Source organism: Rhinoraja longicauda, chromosome 4 (genome assembly GCF_053455715.1).
Source record: "Rhinoraja longicauda isolate Sanriku21f chromosome 4, sRhiLon1.1, whole genome shotgun sequence".
Taxonomy (NCBI): domain Eukaryota; kingdom Metazoa; phylum Chordata; class Chondrichthyes; order Rajiformes; family Arhynchobatidae; genus Rhinoraja; species Rhinoraja longicauda.
In genome coordinates, this window is record NC_135956.1 from 83,878,224 (window position 1) to 83,890,861 (window position 12,638).

At 42.7% G+C, this 12,638-nt stretch overlaps 1 protein-coding gene across 16 annotated transcripts in view; it reads right to left on the minus strand.

The window, feature by feature from the left end:
• The window catches only part of LOC144592932 (band 4.1-like protein 3), a 477,619-nt gene that overhangs the window by 125,549 nt on the left and 339,432 nt on the right, over positions 1-12,638 (minus strand). The gene's annotated exons all lie outside the window — the stretch shown is intronic.

Sequence of the window (12,638 nt, forward strand, 5' to 3'; positions counted from 1 at the left end):
GGCTATCCTTTCTATGCCTCTCATAATTGTATATGCTTCGATCAGGCCCCTGGTGTCCCAGCAAAAACAATTCAAGTCTATCCAACCTCTCCTTATAGATAGTCCCCTTTAATTCAGGTACCATTCTGGTAAATCACTTCTGCACCCTCTCCAAAGCCTTCACAACCTTCCTATAATGGGGCAAACAGAAATGTACAAAATACTCTAACAATAAAAGTCCTATCATGCAGCATCACGACTTCCAGACTTTCATAATCAATGCCCCAATCGATGAAGGCAAGCATACCGTATGCCTTCTTGACCAATCTATCTACTTGTGTTGCCACTTTCAGGAAGCCATTGTCTTAGACTCCTCTGTTCATTCATGCCGTGAAGGGTCTTTCCATTAATTGTATACTTTCCCCTTTCATTCGACCTCCCAAAGCACAACACCTCACACTTGCTGAGATTAATCTCCATCTGCCATTTCTCTTCATCACTTCTGCAGCTGATCCATATCCCGCTGACAGCTTCCCTCACAGTCGACAACTCCAACAATCTTGGTGTTGTCTGTAAACTTACTTGATCAACCCATCTGTACACATTTCCGAATCATTCATATGTAAAAGTCACAAATAGTGTTCCCTGCACAGATGTCAGTGGAACTGCACTGGTCAAAGCCTCCAGTCTGAATAATGCCCTTTCATCACAACCCTCTGTATTCTTCCAGTATGCCAGGTCTGAATTCACATCACCAAATCATTGCAAATCCCGTGCATCTTAATCTTCTGCATCAGCCTATCATGGGGGGTTTTATCAAATACCTCACTCAAATCCACATAAACAACATCCACCGCCCTACCCTCATTGATCACCTACGTCATCTCCTCAAAAGCTCGACCAAGTTAGTATGACATGATCTGCAGCGTACTAAGTTAGCTGACTGTCCCCAATTTAACCCATTCTCTTCCAAATAGGAGTAAATCCTATCGAAGAATTCTCCCCAATGGCTTCCCTACCACGGAAACGAGGCTAATCAGCCTATCATTCCCTAGATTCTCTCTACTTTCCGTCTTAAACAAAAGATCAACACTGGCTACCCGCCGGTCCTCCAGGACCTCACCAGTGGCTGGAGAAGATGCAAAGATCTTTGCCACGGAGTCTTGTTACAATGGGGAAGAAGCTGTTCTCGCTCCTATATCTTCTCCCAGAAGGTTGGAGAGAGAAAAGGGAATGGCTAGGGTGGCAGGCATCCAGCCTTCCTGATGCAACTCACCATGACGATGGACTGGATGGAAGGAAGTGACAAGCCTGTGATGGACTGGGTTGTGTTCATCACTCAACGCAGATCCAGGCAGCCAAGAGCCAAGCAGTTACTCCACCAGGCTGAGATTGCATCCCTTCAGTATATTTTCTAATCACACATATGTCGAAGTTCAAAAGAATCCTCGAATGCTGAATCTTCTCAAACAATTAAGAAAGTAAATATGCTTACACATATACTGATTAGGGGCAGGACAGGGGTAGAGTCGCTGTGTCACAGCACCATAGACCCAGGTTCGATCTTGACTATGGGAGCTGTCTGTACAGAGTTTGTACGTACGTTCTCCCTGTGACTGCGTGGGTTTTCTACAGGTGCTCCAGTTTCCTCCCATACTCCAAAGATATACATGTTTTACAATAGACAATAGGTGCAGGAGTAGGCCTTCGAGCCAGCACCACCATTCAATGTGATCATAGCTGATCATTCCCAATCAGTACCCCGTTCCTGCCTTCTCCCCATACCCCCTGACTCCGCTATCCTTAAGAGCTCTATCTAGCTCTCTCTTGAATGCATTCAGGGAATTAGCCTCCACTGCCTTCTGAGGCAGAGAATTCCACAGATTCACAACACTCTGACTGGAAAATGTTTTTCCTCATCTCCGTTCTAAATGGCCGACCCCTTATTCTTAAACTGTGGCCCCTGGTTCTGGACTCCCCCAACATTGGGAACATGTTTCCTGCCTCTAACATGTCCAACCCCTTAATAATCTTATATGTTTCGATAAGATCCCCTCTCATCCTTCTAAATTCCAGTGTATACAAGCCTAGCCGCTCCAGTCTTTCAACATATGAGCGTCCCGCCATTCCTGGAATTAACCTAGTAAACCTACGCCGCACACCCTCAATAGCAAAGGTTTTAGGTTAATTGGCTTCTGTAAATTGTCCCTAGTGTGCAGGATAGGGCTTGATCGCTGGTCAGCGAGGACTTGGTGGTCTCCACGCTGCTTCTCTAAACTAAACTTTCTGGATCACTGCATCAGTGAGAAGGGGCCAGTTTAGATTGCTGGTGATATGGATGCCCAAGAGCTTTAACCTGTCGCTCATCTCGAGAGCGGCTCATTTTATGAAGAGAGGGTTGTGTTCCATATCTGAACATGCGAGACCCATGTGAAGAGTCATCAATAGTTTATTTTCATTTTGATATTCTTTCCCTTAACCTACTCTCAAAAGAGCAAAGATAAAATGATTCGCTCACAGCAGCCCATGCATTTCTTTACCCTCTGTAAAAGTCTTTAGGATTAACAATTGATGGCCCTCAATAAAGGAGCCGCTGCAATAAGCTGTAAATCTGCAGTTCATTAAATATTTATACTTTTGGTTGTTCTCAGGATTTTCTTTCCCTAATATGTACAAGTGACAATCGCAGACTGTGTTTAGTTTAATTTAGTTTAGAGATACAGTGCGGAAACAGGCCCTTCGACCCACCATCCACGCCGACCAGCGATCCCTACCTTAACATATTAACAATACCCTACACACACTAGGGACTATTTACACTTATACCAAGCTAATTAACCTACAAACCTGTACGTCTTTGGGGTGTGGGAGGAAACCGAAGGACTCAGAGAAAAACCACGCGGTCACGGGGAGAATGTACAAACTCCGTACACACCCTTGGGTCCTTTAACATTATAGCTCCTGCACATTACCGAAAGGTTCTTCTCTGAGACCATTTGGAAACTTGTAATAATCAGCAGCGATTTCATTATTGTAACACAATGTCCATATCTTAGGAAATAAATCTTTCTGCTATCAGCAGTAACATTTATGAAACGTGGTGCCACATTTGTAAACTGCCAATACTCGCTCAGAAAAAGTTAAAACATGCAGATTTTTCAGCGACAGGAAATTCAAATGGGGCAGGGTTAGGAATGATTTACTGAAACAAAACAAAAAACTGCAATAACTGCTGAGCTAGCAATAGTTGGCACTTTCTATACTGACGGAATGTTTCTCCAATAAGGAGCTGGGTTTAAAAAATGACCCATTGCTGGAGCAAAAAAATTAGTAATTACACAATTAGATTATGTTATTCAAATTCTAAAAAAGGTGAAAAACAAAATGCAAAGCTAACCACTGCATTGGGAATTATTCTTTTCAGCTATTTGCTTTTCTTAACAAATAGTTCTGCATGTGATTATAAATAAAGGACATACCAGTTTCATGAAATAGTGCAACAGCTTTGTTCAATAAATAGTCCCTTTTATGATGACATCATAAAATAATGCATTTTGACAGGAAAGAAATCCTGACATATATTCACAAATATTGATTTTAAACTCACACATTAGGAAACAGAAATAGAGGGAGCTACAAGAACCTTCAAGTATGTTCTACTTTCTTTGGACATAATTTTACACTTCTGCCTTGCTCCCATATCCCTCAATTCCCTTAGTTTCCCAATCCGTTCACTTTTGCCTGAAATATATGCAAGGAAGAGCCCGGAATGGCGGGACTGTCGTATGTTGAAAGACTGGAGCGACTAGGCCTGTATACACTGGAATTTAGAAGGATGAGAGGAGATCTTACTGAAACATATCAGATTATTAAGGGGTTGGACACGTTAGAGGCAGGAAACATGTTCCCAATGTTGGGGGCGTCCAGAACCAGGGGCCACAGTTTAAAAATAAGGGGTAGGCCATTTAGAACGGAGACGAGGAAAAACTTGTTCAGTCAGAGAGTTGTAAATCTGTGGAATTCTCTGCCTCAGAAGGCAGTGGAGGCCAATTCTCTGAATGCTTTCAAGAGAGAGCTAGATAGAGCTCTTAAGGATAGCGGAGTCAGGGGGTATGGGGAGAAGGCAGGAACGGGGTACTGATTGAGAATGATCAGCCATGATCACATTGAATGGTGGTGCTGGCTCAAAGGGCCGAATGGCCTACTCCTGCACCTATTGTCTAATGCCTAGGACTAAGCATCTGAGGTCCTCTGGTGTTTATGATTCCAAAATAATTGACAATGCTTGGTATAACTAAACTTTCCACTCCTTTCAGTCTGAAATGCCCCTTGCCTCATGCCTCCCGATTCTAAACTCACTCGTCTAAGGACAAGCCATTTGGGATGGTTGTGTAATAATGGAGCTGGCCTCGCTGTAATGCACAGGGTAATTTCTCTCCAGAAATGAGGAAAAAACAGGGTTCTCACTCACTTATGTAGCCGCAACACAAAATGCACCATGTAATTCCAACAATAAATTATTAACCACACAGTCAACACAAACCAGCATTTTTTAAATCATAGTATAAAAAACCTCTGTTAAATGGGAGATTTTGTGGCCACAAACAGGACACCCGGATGGTGCATTGCCCCCCTGGTGCTGGGTGTCAGGGTGTCTCGGAGCTGGGTGTCAGGGTGCTGGGTGTCAGGGTGTCTCATTGTCAAGGGGGGAGGGTGAAGAGCCAGAGTCATTGCGCACAATGGCACAAAGAACATAAGATACGTAAAGGAATGAGGCGTCCAGAGTGGATGTTGGGAGTTAGGCAAAGGGGCAAAAAACAGGACTCTTGGGTAGACATCTCTCGATTTCTCCTTGTGTCACGTGCTGGTGAGATTAGGAAAAGGAATATAGGACGAATGAACGAATGGCCCAGCAGCATGGGAAATAGTGTATCGCAAATCTGATGAGAGTCTTTTTTGAAGAGGTCACCAAGAGGATTGATGAGGGCAGGGCAGTGAGCATTGTTTATATGGACTTCACAAGGTCTTTGACAAGGTCTCACATGGTAGGCTACTCTAGAAGGTTGGAGCTCATGCAAGCCGAGGCGAGCTAGATTCAAAATCGGCTTGGAGGAAGGAGTGAAAGGGTAGTTGTGGAGGCTTTTTTTCTGATTGGAGGCCTGTGACCGGGGATGTGCCCCTGGGATCGGTGCTGGGTCATCAGCTGTTTGTTACATATGTTAATGATTTGGATGACAAGGTAGTTAATATTGTTCGCAGATTACACCAAAATTGGTGGTATAATAGACTAAATTTACAAGATCTAGATCAAGGAATGGACCAAGGAATGACAAATGGAATTTAACTGTGATATGAAAAAGGACCAAGTTTCTTTGCAGCTACCCTTTAACATTCTAATTATCAGGTACCTTGCACAACATCAGTTCATTTGCACCTCAGCATATCATAGGGAAGAGCACTGACCATTGCAGAAGGTATCATTTGTTCACACAAACTACACTCGTTCACATAACTACAAGCTAAAAACTTGTGATTATTGAAGGAATGGATCATGCAGATCCATGAAACAGTTAGTTTCTTCCTTATCCCAAGGGCCAAAACACCCAACCTCTGACGCCAAGCTTCTCTTATACTGAGCAGCTGAAGATTTGAGCATTTGGTGAGATAATGGACCAATATTTTACTGCCTTCATTTTGTACCTCCTTAATGGATAGCACAAAACAATTAGAAAGCCCACTCCTTTAACCACCAATGATACCCGGTCAGCTATCAACATGCGACTTTTAAAAAAAATCAGCATGCCAAATTTAACTGTAATGCAGCGAACAATATCGATCTTTAAATAATAGCATGTGATTAAGCATTCTATATATATTCATTATGAACAAAAAAAACATTTCTTCACTTTGGCACGGTTACTGACGCACATTTTCTACTTCGTCAAATAGTTATCACAGTCTCAGTGTTGGAGAAGGAAACAGGATAATGAATTAGTCAAAATAAAAGTGAACAGCGTGATGCATGGATGACTTCCCAATGGGAAACATAAGGCCTGGGAGAATCTCATACGGTCTGATGAGTTCAAGTGCACAAATTGCTTCAACCCATCTGGGTTCAAAGAGCATAACTGAAAAAGGGAAGGTTCTCAGAATGTAAATTCATCATTTGGTTTGATGGACAAATTCCGTGTTCATGGTGACACCTGTCTACTATTGTTTTAAAACTAAAATGCTGAACACATTCAGTAAGTCAGGTAGCATCCGTGGGGAGATAAACAGAATTAATGTTTGAGCCTGAAGGTCCTTCATCAAAGCTACTCGGCCAACTCCACACAATTATTAGTAGGATGGCATTAATTATTCAACTTCAAGGATAACCTCCTTTGCTGACCATCAGATCCTTAAGCAGAAATAGAAAACTAACACAAGCTACAATATTTTCTATCTCTGGTATTGATAAACCAATACAAAAGGGGAAAAAAATGGGAGTGATCATGCACAAATAACAGTTAAGAGATGTTGTTAATAAAGAAAAATTACTAATCAAGCAAATTTATTAACTCCGTTTTTCCCCCCATTTTATAACAAATGTTCAAAACCATGCACAGCTTTGAAGAACTAGTTTCCCTTAAAGATCATTGCAGAACCCTGTTCAATTCTAACAATGGAACAAATTCTACAAGTACTTTGGAAAAAAAAAATTTGCCATTTCTTGAATGATAACGGTTAGTGGAATGAAATGAAAATCAACACTAGTCTCTTGCACTTACTTAATCAATTCTATTGCACTGCGATTCCATTTACAGGATACACTAAATGGAGAGCATATGCAAATGAACCCAGTCATAACATGACATTACACCAGTGAACCTTTACAAAGTCTTTGCAAAGCAGTGCAACGTACAAGAATCTGTAATTGTTTAATGAAATTTAAATTGGAAATCTCCCCAAGGCACCAGACCAATAGTCCAGTACTTTAGACGACAGCCTTAGAAAATATGAAATACATTTATTTAACAAATTGATTCATTATTTCCTTCTTTGATTCTACACACCTTCCCTGCCTTTTGAAAACAGGTAGAAACCTTAAAATTCGCTGCTTCCTCTTTTGATCCAAATCAAAGGCAGACAACCAGTTTTCTCATTTAGTGCAGACTAATGGAGTCCATTATATCTTTCATTAGTGGCAAATTATTACCTTGCTAATTTGTGGGAATGCCATCCATATTACCCACTGAAGAATCACGTTTACGCCTGGATTTGTTTGAAATGGAAAAGTGGATTTTTATCAAAAGGAATGCTTAAAAGCCAATAAAGCACAACATATTTCTGTACTGAACATTGTCTTTTAAGAATGGACATCTTCATCCATTCTAATAAACTTAAAATATCAGGTCTCGCAAAATGCTGGAGTAACTCAGCGGGTCAGGCAGCATCTTTGGAGAGAAGGAATGGGTGACGTTTCGGGTCGAGACCCTTCTTCAGTCCGAAGAAGGGTGTCGACCCGAAACGTCACCCATTCCTTCTCTCCAGAGATGCTGCCTGACCCGCTGAGTTACTCCAGCATTTTGTGATACCTTCGATTTGTACCAGCATCTGCAGTTATTCTCCTACACAACTTAAAATATCATATCATGCACAAGTGAGATTTAGCTCAAAAGTATTTTCACCAAGTGCAACGCAGTTCTGAAGGAACAAACGCAATTTGCAACTTCACAGCGAAAGTCCAAGTAACTCAGAAGTGTTACATAACCAGTACAAGAGAGTGTGTTAGATATAATTAGTTCTTAGGGCTAATGGAATCAAGGGATATGGGGAAAAAGCAGGAATGGTATTGATTTTGGATGATCAGCCATGATCATATTGAATGCCGGTGCTGGCTTGAAGGGCCAAATGGCCTCTTCCTGCACCTATTTTCTATGTTTCTATTTCACTGAAGCTCCTTTGGTGCATGTGTGCACATTTCAATAAACAATTAAACAATGAGATCTCCTGTGGCAACACTATGTTCCCTATGAAAGGTTGTAGGATCAAATCTTATTCCAGAGATAGGCACATTGTCTCGGGCAGACACTCAGAGCTGGACAGAGGTGCCATATTTCAGATAGAACATTAATCTGAGACCCTAAGATACCTTTGTGCAGATGGATAAGATCCTATCATTCTACTCCAAAAAACAGTCAAACCAGCAGAATTTGCCTCGCTGCATCACATCAAATGAAGAGCAAAAAAATTTTTTAACCCCCAAAAATTGCCACAAGAAGAGTCCCACAAACATTCACTAAAACCAATTCTCGAGATGGTGGTATTGCCATGTGACAAAAGGTTGGATTGACTATGCCTGTCTTTACTAAAGTTAAGAAGAATGAGCGGAAATCTCATTGAAATATTCAAAACTCTAAGTGGACTTATCATATCATATCATATCATATATATACAGCCGGAAACAGGCCTTTTCGGCCCTCCAAGTCCGTGCCGCCCAGCGATCCCCGTACATTAACACTATCCTACACCCACTAGGGACAATTTTTACATTTACCCGGCCAATTAACCTACATACCTGTACGTCTTTGGAGTGTGGGAGGAAACCGAAGATCTCGGAGAAAACCCACGCAGGTCACGGGGAGAACGTACAAACTCCTTACAGTGCAGCACCCGTAGTCAGGATCGAACCTGAGTCTCCGGCGCTGCATTCGCTGTAAAGCAGCAACTCTACCGCTGCGCTACCGTGCCGCCCAGATTGGTTGCGTGGAGAATACTTCCACAGACTGTAATGGTGGGGTCTGAGAGAGGGGGGGGGGGGGGGGGGGGTGGGGTGGTGGGCCAGAAGTAGGGCTAAACAGTTTAAACAGCGGGAGATTTAAGACAAAGATGAAGAAAACTTGCAGAAATTTGAAGAGGTGGATAGATAAAAATTACAAATTTTGGGTATCAAGGATAATGGGAGAGAGTGTGAATGTTACTGAGATGAAAAAAAGGAACACAAAATCCTGGAATAATTCCGCAGGTCAGGCAGCATTTCCACAGAACACAGATAGGTGACGTTTTGAGTCTGGGCCCTTTTTCAGGGTGATTATGGGGAGGGGTGGGAGAGAGAAGAAAGCTGGAAGAGAAGAGGGGCAGCTCAAAGCCTGGCAAGTGATAGGTGGATACAGATAAGGTGGGTGGGGGGGGGGGGGGGGGGGGTGTTATAGGCAGGTGGTTGAACAAAGACCAGAAATGAAAAGACAGAAGGTGTGAGACTAAAGGATTGAATAGTGAATTGTGCAGCCAGAGGAATGAATGTCGGGGAAAAAAGGGAGGAGGGGTTAGTATAATTGGAGAATTCAATTATCGTACAGTTAGGGTTTAAGCTACCCAAGTGGAATATGTGTTGCTGTTCCTCCAATTTGCATGTGGCCTCACTCTAGCAATGGAGTAAGCCCATGACAGAAATGCCACTATGGGAACGGAAAAGGGAGTTAAAATAGTTAGCAACCGGGATTTGCAGTAGACCTTGGCAGACCAAGTGTTCGGCAAAATGGTCGCCGAGTCAACACTTGGTCTCGCCGACGTAAAGCAGACCACATTGGGAAAACTGGATGCAGTAGACGAGGTTAGAGGAGGTGCGTGTGAACCTCCGTCTCATCTGGAAGGATTGGGGGAGTCCCTGGATGGAGGAGAGAGGAGGTATAGGGATAGGTGCTACATCTACGTTACCCTCTCTGGAGGATCAGTCCGAATCATGTTGAATGGCTGAGCAGGCTCCAAGGTCAATGGCCTATTTGTGCTCTTTGGGTTCTGCATTTGTTAGAAATTTGAGATTAAAATATATAAAATAGAAGATGCCAGTGCAACATACTTCACCCGAAATAACTTAGTGTTATTTCAATGCAATCGCTTGGCATTACAGTTGCTATAGAGTGTCCAAACATTAAAGAGTGGTTTCCACTTCAAAGGATTAATGCTACATTTCTTTCAATCCCGCACTCAGGTTATATGAAATATAGCCGCAAGTGCTCAAGGTTAAGTTTGCTACAGGAATACATTTTTTACTTTCATGTCACAAGTGCAGAAGCAAACAAGTTCATACAAAAACCCTCCTACAGCTATACAAGACAGCCCGCAGCCTAATTTCCCAAGTTTGTACATTGCCATAAACATGAAACTCATTGGGCTGGCAAATGTTCCTACAGTTAGCTTGAAACAATGCAACATCAATTTTGCCCGATGTGTTGAAAGCTAATGGGAGTCATTGTTAAATCTGAGTTATCAGATGGCTCAAGTGATTTGAAACAATGCTGACACAAGAAAACTGCAGATGCTTGTACACACACCAGAGAGTCAACCGAATAAAAACATAATTGAATCATCGCACGTGGGCACAAACAACGCCGGGAGGAAGAGGAAGGAGATTACTGCAACGCGAGTTTAGAGAGTTAGGAAGAAGACTGCGAAGTAGGATGTCGAGGGTGGTTATCTCTGGACTGCTACCTGTACCTCGTGCTGGTGAGGGCAGGAACAGAGAGATCGGGGATATGAATGTGTGGCTGAGGGGCTGGTGCAGGGAGCAGGGATTCAGATTTCTAGACCACTGGGATCTCTTCTGGGGTAGGGGTGACCAGTACAAAAGGGACGGGTTACACCTTAACAGCAGGGGGACCAACATTCTGGCAGGCAGGTTTGCTAGTGCTACACGTGTGGGTTTAAACTAAGTGGTGGGGGGGAGGGGTTGACAAATTGGGAATATGAAGATGGAGTTAAAGGGGAAGCGAATACAGGAGAAATTGCAAAGGACTCTCGAATAAATGGGAAGGGAAGTTCTAGATGGGATAAGAGAGTAAGGTCAGGGCCAATTGTGACCGGTGTGAGAGGGGAGGTGAATACCGAAGTTAAAGTGTTGTATTTAAATGCGCTAAGTATGAAAAATAAAGTGGATGAGCTTGAGGCTCAGTTAGACATTGGCAAGTATGATGTTGTGGGAATTACAGAGACATGGCTACAAGAGGACCAGGGCTGGGAACTGAATATTCAGGGGTACACAACATATAGAAAAGACAGACAGGTGGGCAGAGGGGGTGGGGTCGCTCTGTTGGTAAGGAATGATATTCACTCCCTTGCAAGGGGTGACATAGAATCAGGAGATATAGAATCAGTATAGATAGAAATGAGGAATTGTAAGGGTAAAAAGACCCTAATGGGAGTTATCTACAGGCCCCCAAACAGTAGCCTCAACATAGGGTGCAAGTTGAATCAAGAGCTAAAATTGGCATGTCACAAATGTAATGCTACGGTGGTTATGGGAGATTTCAACATGCAGGTAGACTTGGAAAATCAGATTGGTAATGGACCCCAAGAAAGAGAGTTTGTGGAGTGCCTCCAAGATGGATTCTTAGAACAGCTTGTACTGGAGCCTATCAGGGAGAAGGCAATTCTGGATTTAGTGTTGTATAATGAACCTGATCTGATAAGGGGACTCAAAGTAAAAAGAGCCATTAGGAGGCAGTGATCATAATATGATAAGTTTTACTCTACAAATTGAGAGCGAGAAGGGAAAATCGGAAGTGTCAGTAATACAGTATAGCAAAGGGGATTACAGAGGCATGAGACAGGAGCTGGCCAGATTTGACTGGAAGGAGGCCCTAGCAGGGAAGACGGTGGAACAGCAATGGCAGGTATTCCTGGGAATAATGCAGAAGTTGCAGGATCAATTTATCCCAAAGAGGAGGAAAGATTCTATGGGGAGTAAGAGGCACCCGTGGCTGACAAGGGAAGTCAAGGACAGCATAAAAATAAAAGGGAAGAAGTATAACATAGCAAAGAAGAGTGGGAAGCCAGAGGATTGGGACTCTTTTAAAGAGCAACAAAAGATAACTAAAAAGGCAATAGGGGAGAAAAGATGAGGTACGAGGGTAAGCTAGCCAATAATATAAAGGAGTAGAGTAAAAGCTTTTTTAGATATGTGAAGAGGAAAAAAATAGTCAAGGCAAATGTGAATCCCTTGAAGACAGAAGCAGGGGAATTTATTATGGGGAACAAGGAAATGGCAGACGAGTTGAAACGGTACTTTGGATCTGTCTTCACTAAGGAAGATACAAACAATCTCCCAGATGTTCTAGTGGTCAGAGATCCTAGGGTGACGGAGGAACTGAAGGAAATTCACATTAGGCAGGAAATGGTGTTGGGTAGACTGATGGGACTGAAGGCTGATAAATCCACAGGGCCTGATGGTCTGCATCCCAGGGTACTTAAGGAGGTAGAAATTGTGGACACATTGGTGTTCATTTTCCAATGTTCTATAGATTCAGAATCAGTTCCGGTGGATTGGAGGGTAGCTAATGTTGTCCCAATTTTTAATAAAGAGGGAGAGAGAAAACGGGAAATTATAGACCAGTTAGTCTGACATCAGTGGTGGGGAAGATGCTGGAGTCAATTATAAAATACGAAATTGCGGAGCATTTGGATAGCAGTAAAAGGATCGTTCCGAGTCAGCATGGATTTACGAAGGGGAAATCATGCTTAACTAATCTTCTGGAATTCTTTAAGGATGTAACTAGGAAAATTGACAGGGGAGAGCCGGTGGATGTGGTGTACCTCGACTTTCAAAAAGCCTTCGACAAGGTCCCACATAGGAGATTAGTGGGCAAAATTAGAGCTCATGGTATTGGGGGTAGGGTACT